The sequence below is a fragment of the Tympanuchus pallidicinctus genome, unplaced genomic scaffold (genome assembly GCF_026119805.1).
Source record: "Tympanuchus pallidicinctus isolate F22 unplaced genomic scaffold, pur_lepc_1.0 scaffold31, whole genome shotgun sequence".
In the NCBI taxonomy this organism is placed as follows: domain Eukaryota; kingdom Metazoa; phylum Chordata; class Aves; order Galliformes; family Phasianidae; genus Tympanuchus; species Tympanuchus pallidicinctus.
In genome coordinates, this window is record NW_026294749.1 from 9029534 (window position 1) to 9056911 (window position 27378).

General features: G+C 42.3%; 1 protein-coding gene across 1 annotated transcript in view; it reads left to right on the top strand.

The window, feature by feature from the left end:
- The first annotated feature begins 21907 nt into the window (after nt 1-21907).
- Nucleotides 21908-27378, top strand: part of RNF182 (ring finger protein 182) — a 28320-nt gene continuing 22849 nt past the window's right edge. Inside the window, exon 1 of the mRNA XM_052697840.1 lies at nt 21908-22856. The gene's annotated coding sequence lies outside the window, so the exon portion shown is untranslated. The remainder of the gene's footprint in view (nt 22857-27378) is intronic.

Sequence of the window (27378 nt, forward strand, 5' to 3'; positions counted from 1 at the left end):
CAAAAGGCAAAAACTTTCTCTACCTTTCCTCCCATCACAGGAAAACCCATTCTGAGTAAACTAGAGCAAGCTGCCACCTCTGCTGTAGATCAGCCCACAGTAAGCCTCACCAAAATGACCCGACCAGATGCAGTCTAGAGGGGCTGTGGCATGCTTAAAGTCTGAGGTCACGGGTTTGCCCACACAGAAGTGCAGTAACAGGTAAGCATAAAAGGACAAGCTTGAGTTTGGTCTGGGAAATGTACACGGCACACACATTTGCCAAGGAGAAGTTAAATTACATTCTTCCCGTTGTTTACAATATAGGAGTAAGATCTCTTAAAACACTGTTTTTCGCTCCAGAACAGGCACAGCTTCAAGTGAAACAGCCCTTTTCCTCCAAAAGTATTCGCATGCTAAGCTGCCATTCCACAGAAAAGTATGTGAAGCTTGAGAGCGACACATGGAAAACAGAAACTGAAACTCCCTTTGCAGGGAGGAAGAGAAATCATTTAGATTCTAAACTTTCCCTGACTGGGATTTTTCTTTAGGGAAATTTTGAACTGGGCTGTACTTTCCGTTCTTTTAATAACTCACATGCTTTCAAAGAGCAAGACCATGCTCTCCAGAGCCCTGGAAGAGCTCTGAGTTTCTCTCTGCTCGTGCTCAGTGGAAGTGATAGGAGCTCAGCAGGACTGGTCTGGGTGCAGGAGTGAGGAGCAGTGTTTGTCTGTTGGGCTGTTTCTGTGATGACAAATGCACACCTTTGCAGGGCCCCAGGAGCAGGATGGGTGTGTAAGTGGAAGTTTACCATAAAACATGTTCTCCTGGGGAACTAATGAGATCTGCATTCCTACAGAGGTGCCCTATTGCCTCTTTCTCTCCTTCCCATGCAGTATCACCCGCTACACCAACAGTAAACCCTCAGCCTCACCGAGCAAGAAGCACCATTCGCCCTGGTGAGCCCAGAGCCATGCATGTGATGACTGACATTAGCAATGTCAGCATGTAAAGAGGCTGCATCCTGCCTACTTTTCCTTCAGCAGGGGCATTCCTCTGGATCTCTGACCCAGCTGCCGATTTTCATGAATTTCATAGGCACTTAATTCTCTTTGAGCCCTGATCCCTCTGTCAGTTTGATAGAAAGCAGGTTCAGAACATACTGGCTGACAGACAGCCAGATGGCATGATCACAGAAATTTCATTCTCTGAGGGAAATGAGGCTAGAAGCTCAAGGATGTGGGATGGATTTGTGGAATAAGGTTGAAAAGTTAAGATTCAATATTGTTTTCAGTTTTGATGGAGTCTTGGGAGTGCTGTTTGCAGAATCAGATCCCTTTTCCTCAAACCAAATAGGTACTGGCACCCTCGGATAATTGGTAATGGGTTGATGTTATTTTTTATTCCAGTGTGTGGCTACAAAGGATGTCTCAGATTCTTTCATATTTCATGCATTTATCCCTCAGTGCTGGTGTTTACCAGGAAGTAAAGAGTGACAGTTAAATATGCTGGGTATTCCCTTCCTCCTTAAAGAAACAGTTTAAGTCTCCTCAAGCTTCCCAGAGTGAAGCTCCAGAGGTTGAGATCCAGATGTCAAAACAGCATTTATCATTTCTGGCAAGGCACAGATTGATCTGCATAAGATTTGATAATCAAAAACCCGTTGTTCCTCTCCATTTAGGTTCCCATTTTGAATACTTTTCAGCCATGTGCCTCACCTCTGTGTAGCTACTGAAGGAGGGGGGGAATTTATTTTATTATTGATCTACAGGGCAGAAATAAAAAAAAAAAAATGTCGGTATCAGTTCAACAGACAAAAACAGGAAGGCTTTGATTTTATGTTTCAGCAGACAACTGTTTGTTTTAATAATGCAGTGCATGTAATGTGAGATCCTAGGCACTGTCAGTCACAGGAACAATGACAGAAGAATCCAGAGCAACAAATAAAGAACAGCAATGAACTCTCTCAACAGAGCTGCAGTCACAGCGTTTACTTTTCTGTCATCCTGGGGTCTTGATGCTCGCCATGCCAACAATTAAAAGCAACTGAGGGTTTCCAGATTGAAGTTAATGAGAGGTACATAAATTACTCATAAACTGGAGTCAGAAAGGTTTAAGGACAAAGTTCTCTTCTCTGGCCGTTCATGGCAGGTGTTGATCCAGGCTTCGCTTTGCTGTTTAAAATTAGCAGTCCAACAATACTGAGAAACTAAACATTGAACCTGTGACCTGCTGTGTGTCTCAGGGCTTTGCACTGCAGGCTGTCCTCTGCTGCCAGTTGAATAAATAAGCCCAAATTAGTTATAAACAAATGGTCTGTCTTCTGAAATGTCCAGGCTTTGGAATGCACAGTTTGAGCTGTGTCAGCCTTGTTCATCAAAGAAGTGATTATGCATACTCAGGTAGAAATTGAAATGTGCTACATAATGCAGACACAAAACTGAAATATTCAAAATCAGAAGCCTCTTCAGAAGCTATTAGCCTGAAAGCTTAGGAATTGCCTTTAACAAAGTGAAAGCAAGAACTTATCTGTGTCTGTATATGGAACAAGGCTGTACTGAAGCTTCACCTGGTACAGCATCTCATCTCCAACAGCCAGCAGAGAGCTACTGCATGGTCAAGCAGGCCAAGGTGCTGCATTCAGACTGCAGTGTCCACTGGACGTGTACACTGAGATTTCTTCTTTGACAGATTCCTGGCTCTCTTTTATCATCAGTTTGCCAGATAGTCTCTGTCACCAGTTTACAAATTTTGGTGGACCTTCCACTGCTCAGCTTTCACATGGGGTCATCCTTGCTGTCTGCTCCAGGAGGTAAGGAGCAGATTATCACCTTCTGTCTCTAGTGAACCTCACAAGATGTTGTGGTGCAGTCCCTCCAGGCCCTCTGTGATTTCAACCAAAGCCACTGTTGCACTTTTGCCTTTGTTCAAATGCAGTGAGTTGGGATGACTAGGGACTTACCTAAAACTCCTCCATGAATCATAGCCTGATCTGAGTGGTACCAGAATTGTTGTAGGGAGAAAATTCCAGGATTGCCTCACCTGAACTGTGGCTAGAATTCAAAGTTTTCTGCTTAACACCAATTATCTTGATGTCCTATAAACAAGGGTTCTAATTGAAGAGCTCCTTGAGCTCCCAATGACCACAGCGGGCTGTGATCCTTAATCTCTCCCTGATCTCTGATACCTCTTAGATTTCTTGAGATTCATTGCTGATAGATGTCAAAGAATAGGAGCCCTTCTGGGGCAAACCCATCCTCTGATGAGAGCTTACTAAAGGGATGGTGAGTAATTCACTGGGAGAGAAGGTCCTCAAGTGTAAGATTGAGTTTATAAGCCTTCCTTCCAATTTCTGTGTATAGGTTTTCAAGCAAACCTTGCTGTTCTCAAAAATTTAACTAAGTCACTATATTTAATTTCAGTAAATATCATTGAATCTATGTGTTAAATTGGCTAATGATTAAGTGCTGATTAGGTGCTGATTAAGTGCTACTAAGAGTCATACCATCTAACCTTGTGATTTATCATAAAAATTTTAATAAACACTAAATTGCTGCTAAAACTACAGCTGTGTAAAAATCAGTCGATGACACAAGAGTAGTCCCCACAAAGTCCCAGCCTTGCAGAGCTCTTTCTTGGGCTCTGCTTCTCTTGGCCATGATTATTTTAGCAGAATTCTATTATTCATCTAGTTTGCCCCCAAATCATGTTACAGAAACATTTATTCCTACTTGTTCTCCCATCTTGTTTCCTTTACATGTACGGCCCCACTTGTCACCCATGCTACTGGAGGAGAATGAAGGATCTTTGTGAGTCACTATGTACCCCTAGCCAATCTCACAGCCCAGCAGGTATACAGGCCAGGAAATGATGCTCCAGCAGGTATGTAGGTCAGGAAATGCTTCTCAGATCAGCAGTATGAGTGAACCACAGGGTGCTTTGACCATTGGGCAGCAGCCAGGAACCTGATCATGCACACAGTTTGTGTCAGGCTGCAGGCCTTCTCCTGGTGCCTCCAGAAATTTGCATGAGTTTGTTTTTTGTAATGCCTTCCCCATCTGAGGTCTCAGTATGTCATGGGATTTCCTGATAAACTTCCCCCACCATCCCCAGTAGCAGAAAGAGGAAGCCTGGTGTTGGAGATCCTGGTGACAGTAGTTCTCTATCCATTTCCTTTTCCCTTCAAGTCTCCCAATACGACATCACTGAGCAGGTTCACCGACCTCTCAGATACCCCCACAGAGTCATGCCCCACATCCCACTCTGGTTCCTTATGCATACGTTTCTGACCATTTGACCTTGATCTTCCCATCTTTTCCCTCTGTTGTCCCTGTTTGGCTTTCCCCAGGTCTTTCACAGAGATCAGTGAAAGATCAGTGCAAGCAAATACTGACATTTCAGCAGAATGCTGGCCTAGACTGAACACATATAAGGCATCTCACCCCTGCTATGTGTAATGCCTCCATCAAGTTGCCTTCCAATTGTATGGCCCCTTTTCCAGCTCATTTATGAATAAGTTTAACAGCAGGAGCCCAGGAACAAAACTCTGTGGAACATCATTGGAGACCTCCCTCAGACATGACCACTGCCCACTTATCCTCTCTTTTAATAGATTATACACATGAAAACTTTTCCTCTTATCCCATGGTGTCTTAATTTCTTTCAGTGCTGCCTGTGATGGACCTTTTGTTGCTGCAATTGTATGTGGCTGACCATGTTGTGCACGTGATCCTTTCTATTTTCCATTCTTGGATACTCGTATTTTCTGCAGAAAGTCTCTTGATTCTAATAAAATCCTTTATCTTGCAGTTAGTCATGTTAGCTTTGCTTTTGGTCTTTCCCAAATCTTCTTCCTCAGACAAAGGCTTAGAGTAAATGTTTATTTATTTTTAGTCACCATGCAAACATTCTAGTCTTCAGGTATCCATTTTAGCTTCTTTTTAACAGGCTTGCCTGTTACTATGTAATTCTGTTGCAGTTGTTTGTTTGTATGTTTGTTTGTTTTTGCTTGTTTTCCTTAGGCAATCGAAGTATGGTCACTGTTACAAGGAGTCTCTTGAGCAGAGTCATTTGGAACCAGTTTCTGTATGTTGTTCAGGGCTGATACAAATGCTTTATCTTCACGCAGCAACACTGGTTTTCAATTTTTCTTTTTTTGTTGTTGTTTTGTTCTCTCTTTCAGCTGCATCAATCCCTGATGTGATGTTTACCTCATACTCGCTTGGAGGAATGGTACTGTTACATTTCTTGCCCTTCCAGGAACTCTGATCTCCCTCAGCATGTAATTGGTGCAGACATTTGATCTAACTTCCATAAAACACATTTATGAGGGCTGGAATGTCAGGCTATACAGATTCTGTGCTGCCTGCAAACACAACTAGTTAGCTACTTTGACACAACGCTTTCTCTAATATGTGGTACTCTTTCTCTACTGCTGTTGTCTGCTATGTTTCACAAAACTGTTGTTATTCGCTGCAGGTTAAAGCTTTCCTGACTTCCTGCACTGAGTATCTGCAATCCTGAATCATATTTTAGCACTTGCCAGATTCTCCCTACCTTCAATTTAAAAGTTTTCCTAACACCTTTTTAAGTGTCATTTCTGGTCTCATTTTAGTTTGCCTGAATCCAACTACATATGTTTTCCCATTTTCTAACAAGTTCAACTCCCTTGTCTTCAACCATATCCTAATCAATCATTGAGAATGTGTCTCCTTCAATTGCTCTGCTCATCATACTGGTGGCATTGCAGCTGAAGCTACTGTGGAGCCTGTGTAAGCCTCCAGCTGACTATCTGGATGCATGCATTTTGCCTCCAGAAACTCTTTCTTCTCTTCCCTATGTTGTTTCTCTGTCCAAAGTTCCCTCAAGCCTTCCCCAAGAGACTGCCCAGACATTCCATACCATCCAGCAAGCAGATAGTGCATCCAGGGGTCTAAACCACTATGCAGCCTTTTCTGGTATCACAAACCCACATGGATATATGCCTATATATACAGCATGTGTTCTGTTACTGTATTTTTCAGAAAATTGGGATCTGAAGAGGAATCTCAGTGCAAAAGCACATGCAGTATCAAACTGTGGGATCATTTGTGCCCTCCATTGGGCAAGAATTCTATCCACAAAGCCTTCCTCCACCTCAGCAGCAAGAGGGCTATAAGTCTGTAGGTAGGACTGCTCAGTGGTGCTCCTAAAGGGATTGTCTGTACATACGTCTGTTACCCATAAAGGTTTTAGTCCAGATGTCATGGCCCCAAAGACTAGAAATTTGGGCTTATAGCACTGGATATGCATATTCATTACCTATGTACTGCATAAATAATAATTTATGGTGCTCAGTGGAGCAAACTGAGAACTCATTTTCTGCTCACTACTTAAATACCCATCTGGTGCCTTAGTTTGCCCATCTATCTCCTCATTTTAGGTATTGATATCACACTTTTTTGATCGTCTGTGCCTGGAGCTATGGATAGTGCACATGAGACTGTCCCTAATCACAGTCTACCTCTTCTCCAGCAGAACAGCATTCACATCACCCAGTTCTGGCCACTTCCCAGCGCCACTTGTTTGGACCAGCTGTGACGTACAGTGATTGATTTCTTGGATTATTTCTTACATCTTTTCACTCACAGCCAAAGAGGAAAAGGTCAGAACCAAAACCACAGTATAAGAGATGTTGAAATAAAGGGCCATTCGTAAATACATAGTGCTACATTGCTTTGCACTCCGGTATGCTTTGGATCTTCCTTTTCATAGATCGGAAGGACATTTTACTGATGCCTCAGTTTAATTGCTTTCAACAGAGACATTCCACAGGAGACAGAAATTAGTACTTGAAAACACAAGACCTTGTGCTGTAGGAACATAAGGGATTAAAATATGTTTAGTCTTTTTATTACAATTTTTCTCCATGCTAATAGTTGATCTTTTATTCCCCTTTAGTTTTTACATCAATAATCTGCTCCCTGAGGCCTGAGAGCTCCACACTCAGGGCAGACAAGAAGATGGAGAAGACAACAGCAGAACAGCAACATCCCACAAGGATGGTGAGCCACCAGACATGCAGTTGTCATTGGAACAGCAATTTAATTGAAGGTATGCTAGGATGTACCAGCCTACTTGGGACTGAGGGACCAGGAAAATGAAGCAAGGGAGCATGCTCATCTGCATTACCATGAAGTTTCTGGAAACCCCTTAGCCCAAGACAAGGATACAGGGCTCTCTCAGACCTTGAGTCACATAGCCTCTCTCATTCCTTCAGCCTAAGTCTCTGCACAAGAGCAGATTTTATAATTTTGTTGTCAGCAAAATTATAAGTAACTGTGCTGATGCGTATAAGAGATGGAAAGGGGAAGCACTGTTTTGTGAGGGGGAGGCTAAGGAAAAAGGTGACGTGTGGTAGGAGGATGAGCAGTGAGAAATGGAGAAATGAAAAATAGAAAGTTTTTGTTAGAGCTGTGACAAATATGGGCACAGCTAAGTGTAATGGAACAAGACAGCAGAGTGGGTAGAGACAATTTTGTGGTCTTCTGGCAGAGGAAGTAGTGACAAATATGTGAAGATAGTAAAATAACCTACGTCCTGACAGCCCCAGATCTAAAGCTGTGGGGGTTTATGCTCTGGGGGTTATGCTGAGGGCATTTTATGATGCTACTGGTCCAAGCTGCCTGCCCAGTGCCACAGATTACTGCTCCAACACTGTCTCATCAGAAATGGAGATGTGCCCACACTGTAGGCACAAGATTGATATATTGACATAAGCTGGTGGCTGCAGCTCATTCAGTTCACTAGAAAGAGGACTTGTGTGACCAAGGACTCTTGTTTTTATCCCCCTCAGATTTAGTGCAGTTGATCAATAGCTGAGGTCCTGAATCTCTTGAGACATCATACCCTAAGCAAACAAGTGCCAAGGGTTGCCAAGAGAGCATTAGAAGAGTCTGAACACTATTTTAGCCAGTTTACTTGCATTTAGGCCTCCTTTTCTTTACTTGTCACAAGCTTATCTGTCACTCTAGCTGGCAGAAGGTACTGGAGAAGAAGCTAGTGGCCAAGAAGGGCAGAGCTGCCAGGAGTCAGAGGTTGGCCCTGCTGTGATATTGCTGGCGCAGGGGCTGCCAGATTCAGGGGCTAAAACTGGGCCCAGGGCCATTGGCAGGTTTGCCGGGGGGCATGGAATTATGCAGAGACATTGTGGATGATGATGCTCTCAGGAACACGACAATCCTTGCGCGTCCCTTCCAACTAAGGATATTCTATGGTTCTATGGTTCTGTGGCATTGATCAAGGTTGGCATTTTTCATCATCTCTGCTCGCATTAAGGAATTATAGAGAAAAACCTGCTCCAGCAAACAGGTGAGTAGCAAAACAAAGCTGAATCCATTCTCAGCAAAACTCGTGATTGCTTCCTTGTTGAGTACAAATTCCCACTAAGAAGACAAAAAGATGCCAACTCAGCATGATGCCAGCTTTGCATCTGGAGATTTGCTTTAGCTCTGACTACATCTACCTCAGCATGTGGTAGGACGAGCTGCTACTAAATGGCAAGTGCTCCCATGAGAGTCATGACTAATGGCTCCTGCTTAGCTAGATAATCAACCATTTAATAAAGGGTGAGCTTCTACACCTTTCCTTCCATGGGGAGCATTATTGCATTACTTTTCCTCTCCTTAGCCACTTATTTCTACAAAACTGATAGAAATTTAATGTTTTTAAAACTTTTCTTCCTTTCATAATGCTACCTGGAATTGCCCAATGGATTAAAAAGTAATTAGGAACAGTTAAATGGTTGTACAGATGTTGACAGAGAGAGATAAAAAGCATTAATGTATTAGGAAAGCACTCATAGCAACATAGTTTTTTAAACGTAAACAACCAACATGTAATTACTAGTTTGAGGATTATACTGCATTTCTACACAAGTTTGCCTCTAACAGCTTGAGAGACAAAGGAGCTGAGAAAGAAGTGGCCTTGCTCCATTGCTTAGACTTCATGCTTTGATGGCTTCTTTGGGAAGGAGTGATTGCAGGGCCAGGGCTCAGCATGAGAACTTCCATAAATATTTTTCAGGGAAAAAAAAACAGTTTTGGCTTCACACATTTGCATGCAGATATTTCAAAGCAGCAGCAATCATCTTCCTTCCCCTCAATGTTTTTAAATTAACCCCCACTCAGCCTCCCCACTTTCCTTATCAGCCTTTCCCTTCTTGTACCTCGAGACCTGAAGGAACAGAGGTTGCAGCTTTTACTGATGCTGAACTTTTCATTAGCTAAAAAGTAGTAGTGCTTCTATGTGGTATCTGACTCTCAGAGAAGTTCAAGTTTTAGATACAAAGTTTTGTGAATAATTGCTCCTTAGGATTGCTTAAAATACAGTCACAACTACATTTGATACTGATTCAAAATTTTACTTGTTTTTGAAAAGGAACAGATGCTGCTTGTGTGTGTGCTTTTCATGAGGCAGATTAAACACACTCTAGAGAGCACACACCTGAGCCAAAGGTTAAGCTTTCTCAGCACGCCAGCCAGCTACAAGCTGCTCTGTGGTTTTCAATTTTGGTAATGAAGGCTTATAAAGAGAATTGTAAAAAAAAAAAATGACATTTTATTTATTTCTACGTAAAGTTTTATAAAGTACTGAAATATATGTTTGGATTTTTTTTTTCTTTTTCTCTTTGGTGGCCTGCAAAGGAGAACATTTGTTTTTCTACCTACGCTACTATTTAATTTGGAAAATTCCAAGTCTTCTAATAAATTGATCTGGCAGCTTTCACTGCAGGTTTACAAGTTCAGTGGTTTCTAGTACCAGTCATGCCTGCAGTTCCGCCCTTCTGAGAATCCTATTTCCCTCAAGACTTGAGCTTCTGTCCAATTAAAGTCTGAAATGGCTTTGCCATGTCTTTGGGTCACCGTACTCTTATTGAGAAACACCTCATTTGATTAGTCTCATTGCCATTGGATTTTAAAATGATGGTGTTTGTGCCTGGGACAAGCACTCCATTCATTCCATGGAAGGCTGTGTTAATCCAGAGAGTTGTGCCAGTTACGTTGGGGTAAATCATCTCTTCAAAATGTTCCATGTGCACCCAAAGCAATGTAGTAAAAACAGGTTGGTGAAATAAAAACAGTGATCTGTCACCACGTATGTCTTGGAGTAATTAATGAAAAGCTCACTGCGTTCCTTCCTCAGCCTCTGAATCCATCTATCACAATTTAGTCTGCGTATTTCAAAAGCAGAAGAGGAATCGATGTTGCATGAGTGCTTAAAATGTCAGAGCCACCCAGACAAGCATAGGATGTGTCGTTTGTTGATGATTTTTACTTAGAGATTATTGAACTGTATCTTAAGCTAAAAATCTGATTTGCTCATCTTCAGGAATGGCCTGGGCAGTTTTTCTTAGGGATGAAAGAAGATAAGATAGTACATTTTTTTCTGGAAGAGCTTTTCATTGCCTTTCATCCAAAGACAGAGCAACTGTTACCTGGTCAATACCAGTGATTTTTTTTTTTAAAGAAGGTTGGGGCACAACAATTCATGAGAATCCTGGCTGCCCACGTTCTCAGGAGAGGGCATTGCATTTGTCTCCTAGTTATCTGAAGTGGCCACAAAAAATGGCAGCTTCCCTAGGCAAAAAAGAAAAAAAAGAAAAAGAGTTAAATGAGTTTTAAAATATCACAATAATTTCAGTACCAAGCTACATGTGTCATGCAGACTGAGATATTTCCTACTTACAGTCAAAGCAGGATGTTTGGATTATAAATTCTTCTTGATTTGGTGGCTCTGAATGATGAATGCCAAAAACAAGAGGTCCTGAAGGGAAATCTGTTCTACCAGAATTCTAAACCCACTCTGAAAAGCATATTCAGCCTGAAGAAACTGGTATTTTTCAGATGCCTTTGGTTTTCTTCTTTCATGTGCAGTTTCTAAACACAGACCTGTAATATATTTCTGATGCATTTGGAAGATTCATTTTTCTCCTGAGATGACTTCCTAACTTCTTCAACCACCACTTCACCTCTCTACCTACTTGTCCAGATATATTGCCTTTCTATTGCCTTTCTTCTCACTAATCAAGTAAGTTATCTCTGCAAAATGTCTGGTTGAGCAGTTGCAGATTTCAAAAGTTCATGTTTGGGGCTCTTTATCTGATAGAACAAGGTGAGAGAGAAGGACCAGGCAGCCAGTGAAAAGGGCCCAAGTGTCTCTAATCTCCCTTTATTCTCTTATTTTCTGCCTTTCTGCACTTTAAAATTAATGTAACTGAGACTTTTTTATTTTTCATTTCTGACTTTCTTTTCTGAAGATCTCAGCAGTTATGGAATTCCCCAGGATGATTTTTGAGTTTTTCTCAGTTTTTATTAGCAAACAAATGATGTGAAAGAACAGTGAGAACAGTGCTGGGATATCAGTCTAAATTTTGTTCAGTTATTGTTTTCCAATTACTCTGGGTAGAAAATGTGAAAAAATATAGAAGCGGCCAAACTGATTTTGTTTCAATTTATTGCCCAGTGTGGAAGTGTAGCACCTACAGAAAAGAGAAGTTGTGAATTTGCACTGTTTTTTGAGACTTCACTGGCATTTTGTCTTCCACCAGCTTTCATTTTCACATGAGTCAACCCAGTGGCCAGCCTTCCTGGTGCTGTCTGTATCACAGAATCACCAAGGTTGGAAAAGACCTCCAAGATCGTCCAATGCAGCCATCCACATACCACCAATATTTCCCAACTAAACCACGTCCCTCAGTACAACATCTAAATGTTTCTTGAATACCTCCAAGGATGGTGACCCCACCACCTCCCTGGACAGCACATTTCAGTATCTGACCTCTCTTTTCAGAGAAGAAACTTCCTAATAGTTTGAACCTCCACTGGCACAACTTGAGACCATTCCCTCATGTCCTGTTGCTAGTTACACAGGAGAAAAGACTGACCCTCTCCTCTCTATAACCTTCTTTCAGGTAGTTGCAGAGAGCATCACAATGTCTGTGTGTAGTGCACCACAATCTCTGTGGGTGCACTACACAGCATACAGCAATATGTGGAGCATGTATTTCAAAGAAGGAAAAGGGAGATGGGGTGGTGGGCTGAAGGGGTGGAATTCTGGCAGGAGCACACAGGGTCAGAGCTCCCAGCAGACCATTACAGAACAGGGCAATGCCAGACATGTTCATGTTTCAGCTGCATTTGCCCACTTTTGGCATGGCTCTAGGTTCAGCTTTACCTACCAGCAAAAACACTCAGCTGTCACAAGCCAGCCTTGGCACTACGCTGCACACACATAGTGTGTGCCACTCCTAGTGAGTTGGTTACCTTGAGAAGGACAGAGGTTTTGCTTCCACCAACAAAAAATGGTCAAAACCACCGATAGGGACAAGTGGTCCACCTGCAGACCTGAAGAAACCAAGGTTTTGGGCTGCCCTTCTCACTCCAGGAATTCACTTGCAGATAATTACCCTTTTAGAAACCCATCTCTGTTTTTTCTAATGGAAAAACTGATGCTAAGGGACAGGATGAGAACTGTTCGGATTACGTGGAACATTCATTTTTCTTTTAAGTGGAGGAAGAAAAAGAAGCCCTGCAGAATTTCTATTTGAGTGAACGGACTCTAGATGGCAACAACACTCTGCGTACCCTTCCCAGAGGTTAGTCAAAGACCGTTCGTGCTGCTTACGTAGAGACAGAAAGGACAGCATTCTCAGTAATGCTTCTAGAAGATTTTCCAGCTGATTGCATCATCTGCTCATTGCTAGAAACATTTCCAGATTCTGTCAGTTTTCATTGTAATAGAGGACCTGGTTTTCAAAGCACGTTATGAAAATCACACTGCATGTTTCCCTTTGCAGGCATAATACTGCAGGTGTACAGAAGAAATTGAGCAAACTACTCTCTCTTTTGGTTATCCTGCTTGGATGGGCAGTCTCAGGCAGTGCACGGATAATCCTGATTTGTAATGATGTCTGTGAAAGTGCACAGATGGGTACACGCAACCGCACTTCTGTAGCACTCACCAGCCATGCTCTTGAAATGCCACTTCATCACCTTGTCAAAACAGCCACACACATACCTACAGAAATTCTTGCCACATCCTCTGTGTAAAGCACTGCATTATCTGCCAAGAGATTCACAATGCCCCATTTCATCCCCTCCTCGCTTCATGCCCATCTTCCTGGGCTTTCCAGTAGATAAGCAAACACACACTAAATGTGTAAGCATGATAAACTGCAGTGTTTTGTTATTTTCTTCAAAAGTCAGCTTAATTCTTAACTCCACGAACGCTTAAAATATTTAAATCTGTTACTGGTGCGCTCATGGGCACAGGGAGAAAGCAGAGAAGAGAAATATTCATTTTGATTACACTTCAAAGCAAAGAGTTGTGAACGTAATCACACTGTATGCTGATAATGACCATAGGAAATCTTGCAAGCATGATAATATCATGTTTGTAGTAAGGCCAAAACGTCTGGTGGGATCTACAGGATATGATAAACTTCTTTGTCACAGTGACAAAGCTGTGATTAGAAGAGCTTTGTATAATTGACCCATTCACCGGCATGTTGTCAACTAATCTCCTCTGGGGCTATTCCCAGTATTTCATACCTCTAAGCTGCTTTCAGAAGAGCAACTTTAAATGCAAAAACACATCACCTGGAGGCATTTTCTTCCTTTCTTACCAAAGCATGGAATTTCCCTTTAAATGAGGACGAATCAGCTTTCCAGATTTACAGGATTCAAAGGCAGTATGTTATTACTCTCAATAAACGTGGTAGGCCGATATTTAAAATAAATACGTATAAATGAGTTGGGATTCACTCCTACTTCGTTTAAAAATCTTCACTTTAATGGAGATTCGTTTTGTTAAATCCATCCAGTGACTTCATAGTCTTTGGAAAATCAATCATCTGCATAAATACTTAGCAGGTGTAATACATTTTGCATTTATAACAAATAAACACATAGCAGGGGGGTTGAAACTAGATGATCATTATGGTCCTTCACAACCCAGGCTGTTCTGTGGTTCTATGATCCTATGATAAATGCTGACTTCCCTGTAATAAGCAATAATAGAGATGTAATAGAATCTTCTATTTCCTTTTTTTTTTCTTTTTTGTCATTTGGGCAAATATCACACTGCTAATCTCTTAGTACTTAGTATGAGAGCAATAGCTAGGAATATTTAAACCTATCTGAAATGAGAGTGCTTTAAAAAGGAGAAATAGAATTCCCTGACTCTTTAAATGCTGACCTGCTTTGTGTAATGCTTATTGGTATTAGCTTTTCTTTCTTTCAATCAGGCAGTAATTTTATTATACTTTTTCAGAAAGTGGGAATGTGATGGCAAATGTGATGAAAACACAGGGAAAATCTGCTCATATCTGGGCACACAGTCCAAATGCATATCACAATACAGAGGTTTGTGGTTGGTTATTTTTTTATGAGTTTTCTTGTGTTAAAAATATCTATTTGTGTAAAAACAACCCTGCAAATTATCATGGGTATTTTCAGCTGTGATCTGAGGAATCCATACCTTGTAATAACGACATGGGACAATTATTTGAAGGTACAGATACCGCCCCAAGAGCTGAGACTTGTTAAGTGCTGAAGCATTGAGTCCAACAGCACTGAAGAGTCATTTTGGACAGACCCTGAGATGCATCTCATCTTGCTTTAGAAGGCTCCTGATGAGTTATCATTAGGTACAGCTATCACAGCACCCATCTCGCACTAATCTGCACTAAATGCAAAATGTGGCACTGCAGAACTTCATACTAGATGTAAATGTTACTTCCATGACAGAAGCTTTGTATGACCCCTTCTAATGCTGTCCCTCTTCCTAAATATTACTCTTATCTCTTAATTCTCTTTCAAGTATTGAGACTTATGTGTTTTTTTGCCATCAACTTGTCCTCTGATCCACAAGGATTTAACAAAAGTATTGAAAGTGCTAGCTGTCCCTGCTGCAAATATGGGGAAATGTGTTGTCTGCTGAGAGCCAAAAGGTTTCCAGATACTGCTGGGTAAGATGTGTGCTAGCAGCTTACCATGATTCTATCAAGTACTGACACAGGCAAAATCAATGCGATTTCATGCAGTGAGAATTGAAGTCCCGGGGACTGATAGCTGCTAAATCATGTATTCTTTAACTCTTCAATATAAAACTCCGTGGGGTCTGTATCACCACCATTTACCCTCCAGAAATCCCTTCATCCTAGCTTTCATCTATATCAATGAGCTTTTCCTACTGATAATTACAACATTCCCTTGAAGCTTTTGAATAGGTCAAGTAAGCGAAAGCCACCTCATCACACCTAAGCCAAAGGTGCCATAAAGTTGTAAAAAATAACCTTGTTTTTGAACCAGACATTGAAACATGGAGACCATAAGTGATACGTTGAATGCCAAGTTATGTTCTAAGATGAGAAATCGTGTTATAAACATAGTTTTTACCACATTGTTATCAGTATTTTTTTATTCTCAAATAGTCGGAAATCACTCAGTACAGATTAAGGCACATTATTTTCTAGATGAAGCTGACTCCTGTTTGCCACAGAACAGTTTGCCTCTGTTTTGGTACAGTATGAAATGTCCTTCTCTACAGTTCCAGGAGCTCCTGATAATCAACAAGTGAAACAATACGACATTCAAAACAAAACCAAATAACTATGTGTCCCTCAAATGTAGAGTTTAGTTTTTTAACACACCAAAAGGAAGCTACTCCATTCTCAATTTATATTCAAGAGCTGTATCCCTTTCAAAAGGTGTTTTGTTCAGCAAAGTAATTTTCACTTTTCCACGAGCCCTTGTTCTTCTACCAGAGTTACCGGAATTTTATTTGGTAGAGCACCTCTGTCATGGAAAACAGTAGCCCTTGGGAGGAATGGCACAAGCTCCAGAAAGAAATGTTGGTCTGTTTGTACAGCACTTGCTTTCAAATAGGTACTCAATATTTCTTTTGACTTTACAAGTTTCCAGTGTGATTTACAACTCCAAATACCACCCTAGTTATCAGTAGAAGAAGAAATCCTCTTTCAGCCTAGTAGTGAATCTATAGGATATTGTCTTCACAAGCTGTAGAAAAGGAAGAACAGGAGAGTAAATACCAAAAAAACCTTTAGTAGACGTATATTGATTATGCAATTAAAAAAAAAAAAGGGGGAAAATAACATCACTGGTTTTGCTTATCAAGTAAGTCTTGAAATGAAAAAGTGAAGCAAAAGAAGGCTCCAAAATAAATTCAGAGTGCTCTTTCATAGTGTTGCAAAAATGTATGCTTTCCTAACCAAAACCTAACTTTCTGAAGCTCTTCCACTGTCCTAAAATTCACTTCAAATAATGGAATTGCAGCTGTCTTCAAAAATTTTGTCTTCACTTTCCACTTTTTCTCTCCAATTACCAGAAGGATTCTTTTTCACAAGGCAAGCAATATTTAACATGAGTTAAATGTATTATATTGCAAAACCAGTTAAAGAAAAGTAGTAATTAATGACAAATCACTGAGGCTTAGAGATCTTAGTTATGCAGGAATATTTACTCAAGATTATTCTGCCTGCAGCAGCTTTCTTACTGTAGGTATACATCACTACCTCCTTGATCTGCAGTCAACAAATGAACAAGAAAAGAATGAGTTCAAACTAAAACAGAAGTCGACAGGAAAAGCGAAAATGCCTTTGTTTGGTTTCTTGAATTTAATCTTTTAAACCCAAAAGGTGCAGTGTTTGGTTTTCTTCATTTTTCTTTTTCAAACCTTAAAATGCTGCAAACCAGGCTTAAGGCAGGTTGTAGGCACTGTGGTTCTTGTTACTCTTTCATAATGCCGTTAACACTACCCTGCCAACTCCTCTGTATAACAAAATATGTTCTTCCTGTCCTAGCTACTATAACTAAAAAAAACTGAGATGCTAGCTCATAATGTGAAATCTGCAAATTTCCTGCCACTGGTATGGAATCACAACCCAGGGAAAACTGAGCTCCCATTAGACAGGTATTTTTTCCACTCTTTTATTGGGGTGTGGGAGGGCATAATGTCTCATAATGAACATTTTTATGGAAACTCATTCTAGTTGAGTAAAAATCTGAACAAAACTTTCCTTAGAGTTGATGGCAAATGACTACTGAAATGTAATTGCCAGAGTTTTCTGCAGTTGTTTTAGTAAGACATCATCTTTCATGATGTGGATGGGAAATGCAAAGGGAAACAGCCATTGCTGGTACCAAATTACCACACAGGCTCCAGCTGTGAGCCACTAATTGGTTTTCAGTCTGTTGTTTTGTTGTTTTTTAGGGCTTTGTTTGTTTGTTTGTTTGTTTAAATGTGAGTCAAGAAAAGATGGGCATATTTTGAACCTATAGTGCAGTATAGGTTGGTCAATGTACTTGAACAATTTCAGACTGGTTTATTACACAAACAGCATGGAAAAAAATGTAACTCCTGTGTACTGAGAAGGTGGGCTCAGTGTGAGGACTTATTTGGGTGATGTAGCTTATAAATACAAGGGCAATAGTAATGCTCTGCAGCACTGACATCATCAATTCACCATCAAATTTAAGCATCATTCAAGTTAATCTATGTCTGCATGAAGTGTAAGTAGTTTTCAGCTGTCTGAAACTCTTGGGATATGTGTGGATTTCTCACACCATCATCTTTCCCTGCTTTGTTTTGCTAGAAAGTTGGTGTGTTTTTATACTGAACTCTCGTATGAAAAATGTCTGTCTAACATGGGTTCATCTAATTTATTCTGGTAAAAAGAATCTCCTAACCTAGCCTCCAGTAAGGCTTAGGGGTTCGGTTGGATTAGTGACTGCAAAATCTAAGATGAAAATTTTTGAAGGTGACTCATTGGCTGGGGATAGTAACAAAGTAAAATAATAGGAAAATACTCTGTTTTCAACTTAGCTTCTGTTGGTTTTCAGCTATTAAGTTTGCATCTATTTGAGGAAACATTAATGATCAGATATTCAATCCGCTCCAGCTCTGGTGGAGTTAAGTATGAACTGGTCACAAGTTCTGGCACACTACCATATTTGAATGATTCTCAGACTGGAATCAGCTGGTGCTTGGCAGCACTGCTTAGAGCCTGGACCAAATACAGGGCCATATCTGTCAGCTGGATGGGTCTTTAGATATCTGAGTTCCCAGAAGCCAGATGTGCAAATGAGTTCAAAATGCAGGCTTTGCCTTTTCCCAGTAGGGCAGCCCTTTGGTGATCTGTGGGAAGATAAACTTCCAGTGCTGTTTCAACTGGAGAGGGAGGATACACACATAGATACAGATGTGTGCCTGTGGCTGAGGGCAATGCTAATCCTTCCTGGATGAGAAAGTGAATCTACATATCATCTGAAAGCCAATATCTTATATTGCTGCATATCCTCCCACTAAAGATCACAAATCAGAAGAATTCTCAAGAAATTCAGTAATTTGCCCAAGAGGAGTTTCTCTTAATGTTCTTTTCCCCGACCCTCCTTCACTGCCTGCTTAACTCCAGGCGTCTGCGTTGAAATGGGAAGGTTTTTATCACTTTACACATTTTATGTAATCAAATTTTTTCTTTAAATTCTATCTCAAGTAAGTAAATACTTCCACTTCAATGGCTAATATTTCCTTTCACCACTTTAAAGTTTGTATCATTTTAATGATACGGTGGGTGAATACTTGTTCTTAAATTATATATATATTTTAAAAGAGCGACTAGTAATGCAGGTTTTATCTTCTCCCTGCCATTCATTATTTTTTATAAAGCTCTATCATGTCTTCTTTTATTCATGCCATCCATAAACAGGTTTGATCTTTTCAGTTTCTCCATATAGAAAATTCTCAGCCTCTAATTATTCCTCTCTCAGATAGTTTCAGTTTGCTGTATCTGTTTTGAAATCCAGTTCCCAGAACTGAACAAAGTACTCGAGACAACTTGAAGCAGTTGTCTGAACTGTGGGAATTACAACATTTCCAGTCTGATCTTTCTTTACATTTTGCTCACTTTCTAAACACTGCTTCCATTGAGCTTTCCACAGTAACACCAGGATTTTCCGAGCAGTTGCACTCAATTCAGATCCCAGTAGGTTGTGAGAATATTCCATCCAGATTTAAGTTTTCCTAGCATGAATCTCTGTTGTGTTTATTGATCTCCTTAGGATAGGTCTCTAATTGCTATCTCTGAGGCTCTTTTACAGCAAGCAAAAACAAATAACGGTGTGCGTTCTGTATACTGTCACATCCTTTTACCCCTTTCCAGATCAGTGAGATTTTTAACATACTCTGCTAACTCACATGTTTCCTAGAGATGCCAGGCTGTCACAGGAGGCCTGCGTGTGCATACCCTTGGGATATATCTGTGCTGTCCCCCACAGCGAGTGCAAACACTGCCAAGCATGTCTGTAACTTACAGCGCTGCATTTCGACTCATCTATTGCCTCTCTCTCAGCAGGTGACTTGGCTGCCTTGTTTACAGTAGCTGGGGGCTCTCAGCATGGCAATACACAGTGAAGGGCAGACATGAGCCCAGTCACGTTGAAAGTCAACCAGATAGTAGCAATATTTGCTTCCCAGCAGTTTTGAATGCTCAGCAGTACCTTCTCTCCCACCACAAGTCGACTTTATAAACATCTGATAATTATTGTGTTAAGGAATCAGCTGCAAGTGTGAACACATTTACACATACTGTTTCCTCAAGGCAGAGTTTCCTCAATACAATCAAAAACCATAAGGTAGCCCCATGAAAGGGAAATTTTTCCTTAACAAGCTGAAGCCCAGGGGCTCATCTCCTATCTTAGCATACTCACATTTTATTACTTCCTTCAGTTACCACCCCAACTCATTTTCCAGGTACAAAAGTCCCTAGTTTCCAGAAGGACAGCTAGCCCCTAGACACAAGATACAGGATTTACACTGCCTCCTGACAGAAATACTATTGCAATTATTATATTGATTAGAATGTATATTATACACAACTAAAAGGCTGCAATTAAACTAGGCCCCACTCTGCTAGCCACCACACAAACGCGTAACAAATTTCAGGCCCTCAGGAAAAATATTTAATTCTAATGTAAACTCCTTGGGGCAGAAATTATCTTCATTTTTGTTCTGTGGGAATGCAGTGCCTGGCTCTGGTGGACCCTCCAGGCTGCACCACAGTGCTAATAATAATACTGGTAATGATAATTAATATTAGTATCAAATGCTGTTATTCCAATTTTATCACATCTTACCTCTCCCCTTCTATTTATTTATTTGTTCTTTTTTGAGAGTGTCCTAAGTGTGTATTTCATTTTGACTGAAGAATCCTTTCTTTAATGGTCTAGAGGTGTGCTAAGGATACTCCGCTCTGCTTACAGGGAACAAACAGTGCCATGGAATAAGTGTTTGGTGGGACGAGTGGCGTTCTGAGTAAGGACAAGTGGCAAGAGAGAAGGGACACCATCAAAAGCTGTTCTGCCCCATGTGAATGTTAATACTTGTTCAGTGCTCCATGATGAACTCCCTCGGTACACTGTGTTACTGGAAAAAATCCTCCTCAGTGAGAAAGAGGCGCATGTCACTGCTGACTCAGAAGCTGGCAATGGTCATATCAGCATGCAAAATAATAACAATACTCAAGTGCTTTATTTCAGTGAGACTAGAGATCAAATAAGTCTATTGATAATTCTTCAGGGCTTACACCTGGGAGAAAGTGCTATGAAAATCTTTTGTAAGAAAAATGAGGCGTCCTACGAATGACATTGTTTCTTGCTGTTGAAACAGTGATCATTTCCTGCAACAACATTAGTGTCTCTAAACACTTCTCAAAACACGTTAACTAACATGCTTACTTTTCCAAAAGGTTTTAGAACTCCATTTGCTTTCCAGCTTCCAGACTTTTTGAAGAACAAAATTAAATAACAACACTGTTCCTCCATGTGATTGAAAAGATGAAAATATGATTTTATATATAGGAAATAGGAGAAGAATGTCTCTGCTGCTACAGAAGCTGGCACATGGCAGATCATTCACTTCTCTAATACTACTCCTTCCACTTCAGAACAAGTGAATTTGCTAAGGTAAAATATTCCATTTAACTGTGCTAGGCTCTGGCTGGATGCACACTTTTTTAACTCTGCAATTACTACTTAGCATGCAAATAAGACAGATAAATAGGCGCGACCCTCTTTCATATCCAACCTTCCATCTCCCTCCCTTGTGCCATCATTGTGTTTGGCTGTGATAGGATCTGCCAGCAGTTCTGCTGTGAGCTGCACTGCTTTGTGATGAGTTCCTGGGGGGCAGCCTTTCTTGTCTTTGGCAAACTCTTCCTAAAGAGTATTTTCTGCAGAGTGCCAGCAGCTCTTGGCACAGATTCATCAGCTCACAGTGACTTGCAGTGCTGATACTTAATAGTCATCCCCTGTAGCTTAGCAGAAGCAGGAGCTGAGATGGATAACACAGCATCTAAGCTGCATCTTGCTTGTTGGGTTTCTTCTGTTTGGCAAACTCTAAAGACCAATTTTATATAAACCAGGGAAAAGAAGACACTTGTCTTGCACTTTGAGTGGTGTTGTATCTACTATTGTTGAGGGAATAAGAATGTTTAAGGGAGTTTCAACAAACTGATACCACTGAGCCCTTAGTGGATGAAGAAAGAAAGAAGACTGGAAGAGGAACTGACTCAGCTTTTGCCTGCCATGCAAAGCAGGAAAAAGGACGAGCAGGTGAGTGTCTGTGACATGCAGTTGGCCGTTGCTGTGGGAAAGCATGCCATCCTCAGGGTAACTCAAGGGAGACTCTGCTACTCAAAGCGTCATGGCCTGATGGCACTTTCCATCCACTTGGCTGTGGGAGAAACGTAAGATCTCTGCCAGAAGGGCAGCCACAGATTCTGCCAAGCTTGTCTTTTCCAAGCACGGATGGCCAGGTAGGTGAACATTATCCACTTTAACCTGTTTCACTGTTGTCCTCTCCCTCCATTCTTTCATCTATCATCATCCTTTTTACCACCTGCATATCCCTTCCTGCCAGCTGCCTGCACAGCACTCAGAATAACAGACTCTGTTCTTCCTTTGTTGCTGAACAGGGGGAAATGGTTTCAAACCAAAAGAGGGGAGATATGGACCTGATATAGGAAAAAGTTTTTGCAGTAAAGGTGGTGAGGCACTGGAATAGGTTGCCCAGAGATGCGATGGATGCTCAGTCCCCGGAGACATTCAAGGTCAGGCTGGAGCAGGCTCTGAGCAACCTGATCTAACTGTAGGCGCCCCTGTTCATCGCGGAGGAGTTGAACTAGACGGCCTTTAAATGTCCCTTCCAACTCAAACGGTTTTATGACTCCTTGCCCCTCAGGCCCCAATGCCATCAGATGAAACGAGTGAACAAAACCCCCTCTGCACTTCAGAGAGCTCTTTTAAGGGTCCCAGCAGCAAGCTCCAGCCCGAGAACAGCTCCTCACCGACGGCCTCGAAGCTAATTCACATTTACAAGATGAAACGTAAAGAAGTTCGAGAGGCTCCAAACCGAACGGGGCAGGAGCCCAGGTTAACCGCCGCCATTTCGCGGAGCGGGCACCCGCCACCCGGTGTCCTCGCCGCCCTGGGGCGGCCGAAAGGCTGTGGAAAGCATCCAGCTTTCGGGCGGCAGGGGAGCGGAGCACGCTGAGGTGAGGGCGGCGCCGGGGGCCGGCTGCAGCGCGGCGGGGGAGGCCGGGATCCTCCTGAATGAACGGCTCCTTCCCCGCCTCGCCTAGTCTCGCCTCGCCCCGCACCCCCGCCCGCCACTCGCCGCCGCCGCTCCGAGGCGCAGCCAGTTTCTATAGCGACGGCACCGATCCTCCGAGTAGTAACAAAGCCGGCTGCCCGCTGCCGCGCCGGGCCGGCGGGAGAAGCTGCTCCCTCTCCCCAGGGCACCGGCCGGTTGCGCCCTGTCAGGTACGGGGCGGCCGGGAGCCGCCGCGCGGCGGGGCTGGGCTGGGCGGCGGGGAGAAGGGATCCGGGGAGCGCGAGGCTGGCAGAGCCGAGCGAGGTGCCGCTCCTGCTTGCCGGCTCGCTGTGCGGGCTCGTAGGGAAGCGGTATGGCGGACCGGGCTCTGCAACCGGTGGGCTACCGCTACCCGCCCGCCCGCCTGCCGGGGCCGCCCGGCGCTGCTGTACGCTCCTATTGAAATACGCCGTGCCCCGTCTGGGAGTCGTGGGGTTACAAAGTTTAATTCGCTCAGCTCGGTAAAGTAACGCTGAGCGGGGTGATAGTTTTTAAATGCGTTGTTGTTTGAAGGGGAGTCGATGCTAAAGCATTGGTACTGAGGAATAATCGGGAAATTGCTGCTTGTTTTTAGGAGTAAGTGTGCCGAAGGGCTGTAGGTGAGATGGGTTCGTTGCTTTCAGATCCGGATCCAGACTGAGGCGAGATGCTAGGGGTGATAAAACGCCTTCCCTTGGGAAAGCAGGGGTAGCAGAGAGTTCCTCGCCTTAACGCGAGGCCCTCTGCCAGCAGTGCTGGCGGTGCCCAGATGGGTGCCGTGGCCACGGACACCTCAGCAAAGTTGCAAGTCCAGAGCAACTTCCAGTGATACCAGCATGGCTGACCTTGCGTGGGAAGGTCCTGAGGAGCAGTCCTTGGTCGTGGCGGAGTGAACGAGGAGATGAGGTTCTGGGTGTGCCAAGGGAATAGCGTGCAGAGCCCTGCAGCGGGGATGCTGTGAGGTGTGAACGAGCGAAAATGAGGAGCGGTGTGTGAGCGTGGCTGTTGGGTTACTGGCGGGCGGACAGGAGCGGAGATGATTAGTAGCGTGTAACTTAAATGGCAGAGACGCTGGGATTTAAAACGCGGTACATAGAGTGATATCGGGCTATTGGAACCCCAGAGCTAAGTATTGACCTGAGGAGGTTGGAGAGAAGTCTGAAGAAAGCGGGTGTTCCATGAGAGTTACCCATAGCGTTTCAGTGAACGAGGTGCAAATATGTCATTGGCTGGAAAGGGGAGACGTGCAGCTCTTAAGCAATTGTGAGCGCAGGTAGCATGTAAAATTGAGGTGTTTTCTTCTTGCAAGAAATGTGTCACCGAATTTAAGTTTTAAATGAGGGTTAATCAAGGTTAGATGTTTCAACTCCATCTGTTTGCTGTGGGATCTCCTGATTACATTTCATATTGAGAATTCAGATCTCTTTGGAAAAGGAAAATTACTTATTTAGAATTTCTTATTTACATGGGTTGCAATGATTTGCCTAGTGTGCATTGGTTTTTGTCCTTTGTTCCTTGCAGAGAAGTGTCACAACAGTTATTTTGTTCCAAAAAAGTTATAACCTTCTGAACGACCTCTGTTTTTCATGCAACACTGAAAAGCTAGCACTCAAGCTTATTAAATGTGTAAAAATGGAGACCTCCTATTAGTTTAGCATGATGGAAAACAACATCTCAAGACCTTACCTATGGCCATCTGAAATTGAATGCACGTAGCAGAAAATAAAAGGTCAGCTGTGTGTGTGAACCTAGGGACCTATATTCCCTTAGCTGCATGGCAGAGAATGAGAGAAACACCGGAACTCAATACAATTCTGCCTTGAAAGCTAAAGGAATAGGCAAAATGTTTATGGTTATGCAGCTGGTGACATTTCAGTCCTGAAATTGTTTCATGTAGAACAACTGCAAGCTGTACTTGATGAAGTTTATCAGTGGAAGGAAAAAAATAGTTGGAGCTGAGGCAATGCCAGGCAGGTACAAGGCAGCTCGCTGTGGATAATATGTCTTGTAGCATAAACTGACATGTATAAGGGCTTCTAGTGGGCCGAGCAATTCAAGTACTTAGATCACTGTCTCTCACACTCTGTTATTTCACACCTTCCTGATGCCCCTACATCCAAAGCAGGCTTACATGAAGCCTATTATCAAACTGTCATGAAAACATCCTCTAAAGCTGTGTGCTCTCTGCAGTGATACAAGGCAACTGCAGGAGTCAGCACTCATGACTATTTCTCCTGCCTCCATCAGTCCCAGCTGAACGTGTCTTTGTCTATATGCTAGGTTTGATGTCTCTGTGCTGAATGATTTGCTGGAGATGTCTGTGTGCTTGCTGCAGCCAGCAGCTATTTCAGGTATACAGAGACACCACCTGCTACCTCGAGGCTGCAGTTTCAGTCCGTTAGCAAGGTTGCTAAGGAGTTCCAGACATCCTCAGAGAGCAAAGCTCAGGAAATTCTCCTGTGGCCTTTGCAAGCATCGTGTGCTGAAACGCTTATATCCAATATAAACTACTGTTCTGACAGTAATGTAATACAGGCAGATGTGTACTTTAGGATAGTGTAACGTATGATAGTTGTGACTTTCCAGTAGAAAGAAAACACTTGCAAGTTTTGTAGTGCTGTAGTAAGCTACAAAGAGATCAGGCCTCCTGGAAATGTACCCGAGGTTTCAAATTCATTTGAAAGAAACAAAGAAGTACAAGATTTTTTTTCCTGGTCAAAGATCTGCAGCTTTTAACCTACTACAACTCTGCAATTTTTTACACCCCAATTTTTTGTGGTTTCACTCAGCTTGGTTTTCTTGCAGATATGACACATCACAGCAGTCTCAGCACAATAAATGCTGCAATTAAGCTTAACTTTCCTTTTTCTATTTGATCTTTTTTCACTACGGACAGATGAAGCCAATTTTTCAGGTTGGGTGGGGCTTAAAGCTGGATTAATTTGCTATGAATGAGTAGATTTTCATTTCAGGGTTTAACTTTGGTGAATTACCAGAGGGAAGTAAATCTTGATTAACTCCCTGGCCAAGACCCACGTCAGTGCTCAGTGAAAGTTTCAATTGAACAGCAGCAGTGTAAGTCTTGTCCAGGTAGCGTGAAACCTGTGATATTCCAACAACTGCAAAATGCTGAGCAGAGCATTATAGGTTTTTCTAATGTCTTTTGCGATTTCTGGGAAATTAAGCTGGAGCGTGGCAAAGTCATGGCTCTCTGAAAGTCTCAGGTTCATAACTGTACTGTAGGTATGTGTTGTTAAGATCACAGGGTCTATAAAGATTGCTGTCGCCGGTGCTGCTATGTTCAGAAGCAGGAACTGGAAGGGGAACGCTTGGATCTCCCAGCTTCCTGTCTCTATTGGCAGCTCCTTGGGTTGTTAGGAGAAATGGCAGAAAGAAAGGGGTGAGGCAATCTGGGCTTAAGGACAGCTGTGGGGAGATGTGAAACAAAGGCTGTTTGAGGAGCAAGGTAAGGTTTGATGTGCAGCTGGCGATGAAGGCATAGCTGTGGACTCGAGGAATACGGTGGGAGAAAGTTCACTGGGACTGCTCTGAGTAGGGCTGAGATGGAACTGGATCTAGGACATGCTAGTGGAGCTCTGGCTAGGAAAATCCATGGGTATGAGGATGTGTGCTCCAGTTCCTCCCAGTACATGGCCAAATTAGGGGGTAAAAGCTTATGGTTTCTGTCTGTTTTATTTATGTCACTATTTGTAAGGCTTCAAGGAACATCTGTAGCAAAATGTTGGTCAGGAAACCCCAAACATTCTATGTTAGCACAAGGACAGTGATGCTCCAGGCAGAGGAACTCATCTTGGCAGGCAGTTCACAGCAGAGACAAAAGTCCCATTGCAGATGATAAATGGATAGCCAATCTGTAAATCACAGCAGCAGATGTGCTACTGTGAACAGAAAGGAAACATTCCATCCTTGGTGACTCACAAGCAGTGACCTGATCAGAGTCTGCTTGAAAAAGCATCTGACCTTGGAGCTTCTGTTGTGTAGAACAGTTGCACGTAGAAGTATGGATAAATGCTGCAGCAACTACATTGCAGGTATTTATATATACAATATGTATATTTATATGTACAATATGTATATTTATATATACATTGCAGGATAAAGGAAAGGTTTACCAGGAACCTGCAGAAGCCATTTGGTTTCTGACATGTTATGGCAGATCTGGAATATCTGCACAAGGTTTTTCTGTAGCAGAGATAAACCCACTCAAACCTAGAGCTGATTCTGGCCATTCATTCTTACAGCAGTTTCTAAAGTAACTCTGAAAACGGCAGGAAAAGGCTTGTCAGTGCTTCTACCAGTGGTGAAAATACTTAGCTTGGTTAATTAGAAGTTTATGAACAACTTAAGAAATTTTGGGTAATGTTTGAAACACCCTTTGTCCAGGTGAAATGTTGTGTAACACACGTTATGAGGGCTTTTATCTTCCTGTATCTCTTTCAGTTCATTGAATTACATTCATACGCTGTTAAAGTGACAGCCAAATGAAAGTCAATGCTGAAAGAAGCAAAGCTGTGTTTGGTGCTACGTCTAAATGGCGTACAATGAGTCATGAGGCCGTGGATTAAGCTAGGAATAAAAACATTCGCCAAATAACCACCAGGTATCCTGCACACTCAGTGAGGCTTCTTGTAGAAGAAAGTACTTCATGATTGTATGACTGTAATGTACTGCGTGTACTCAATAGAAAGCTGA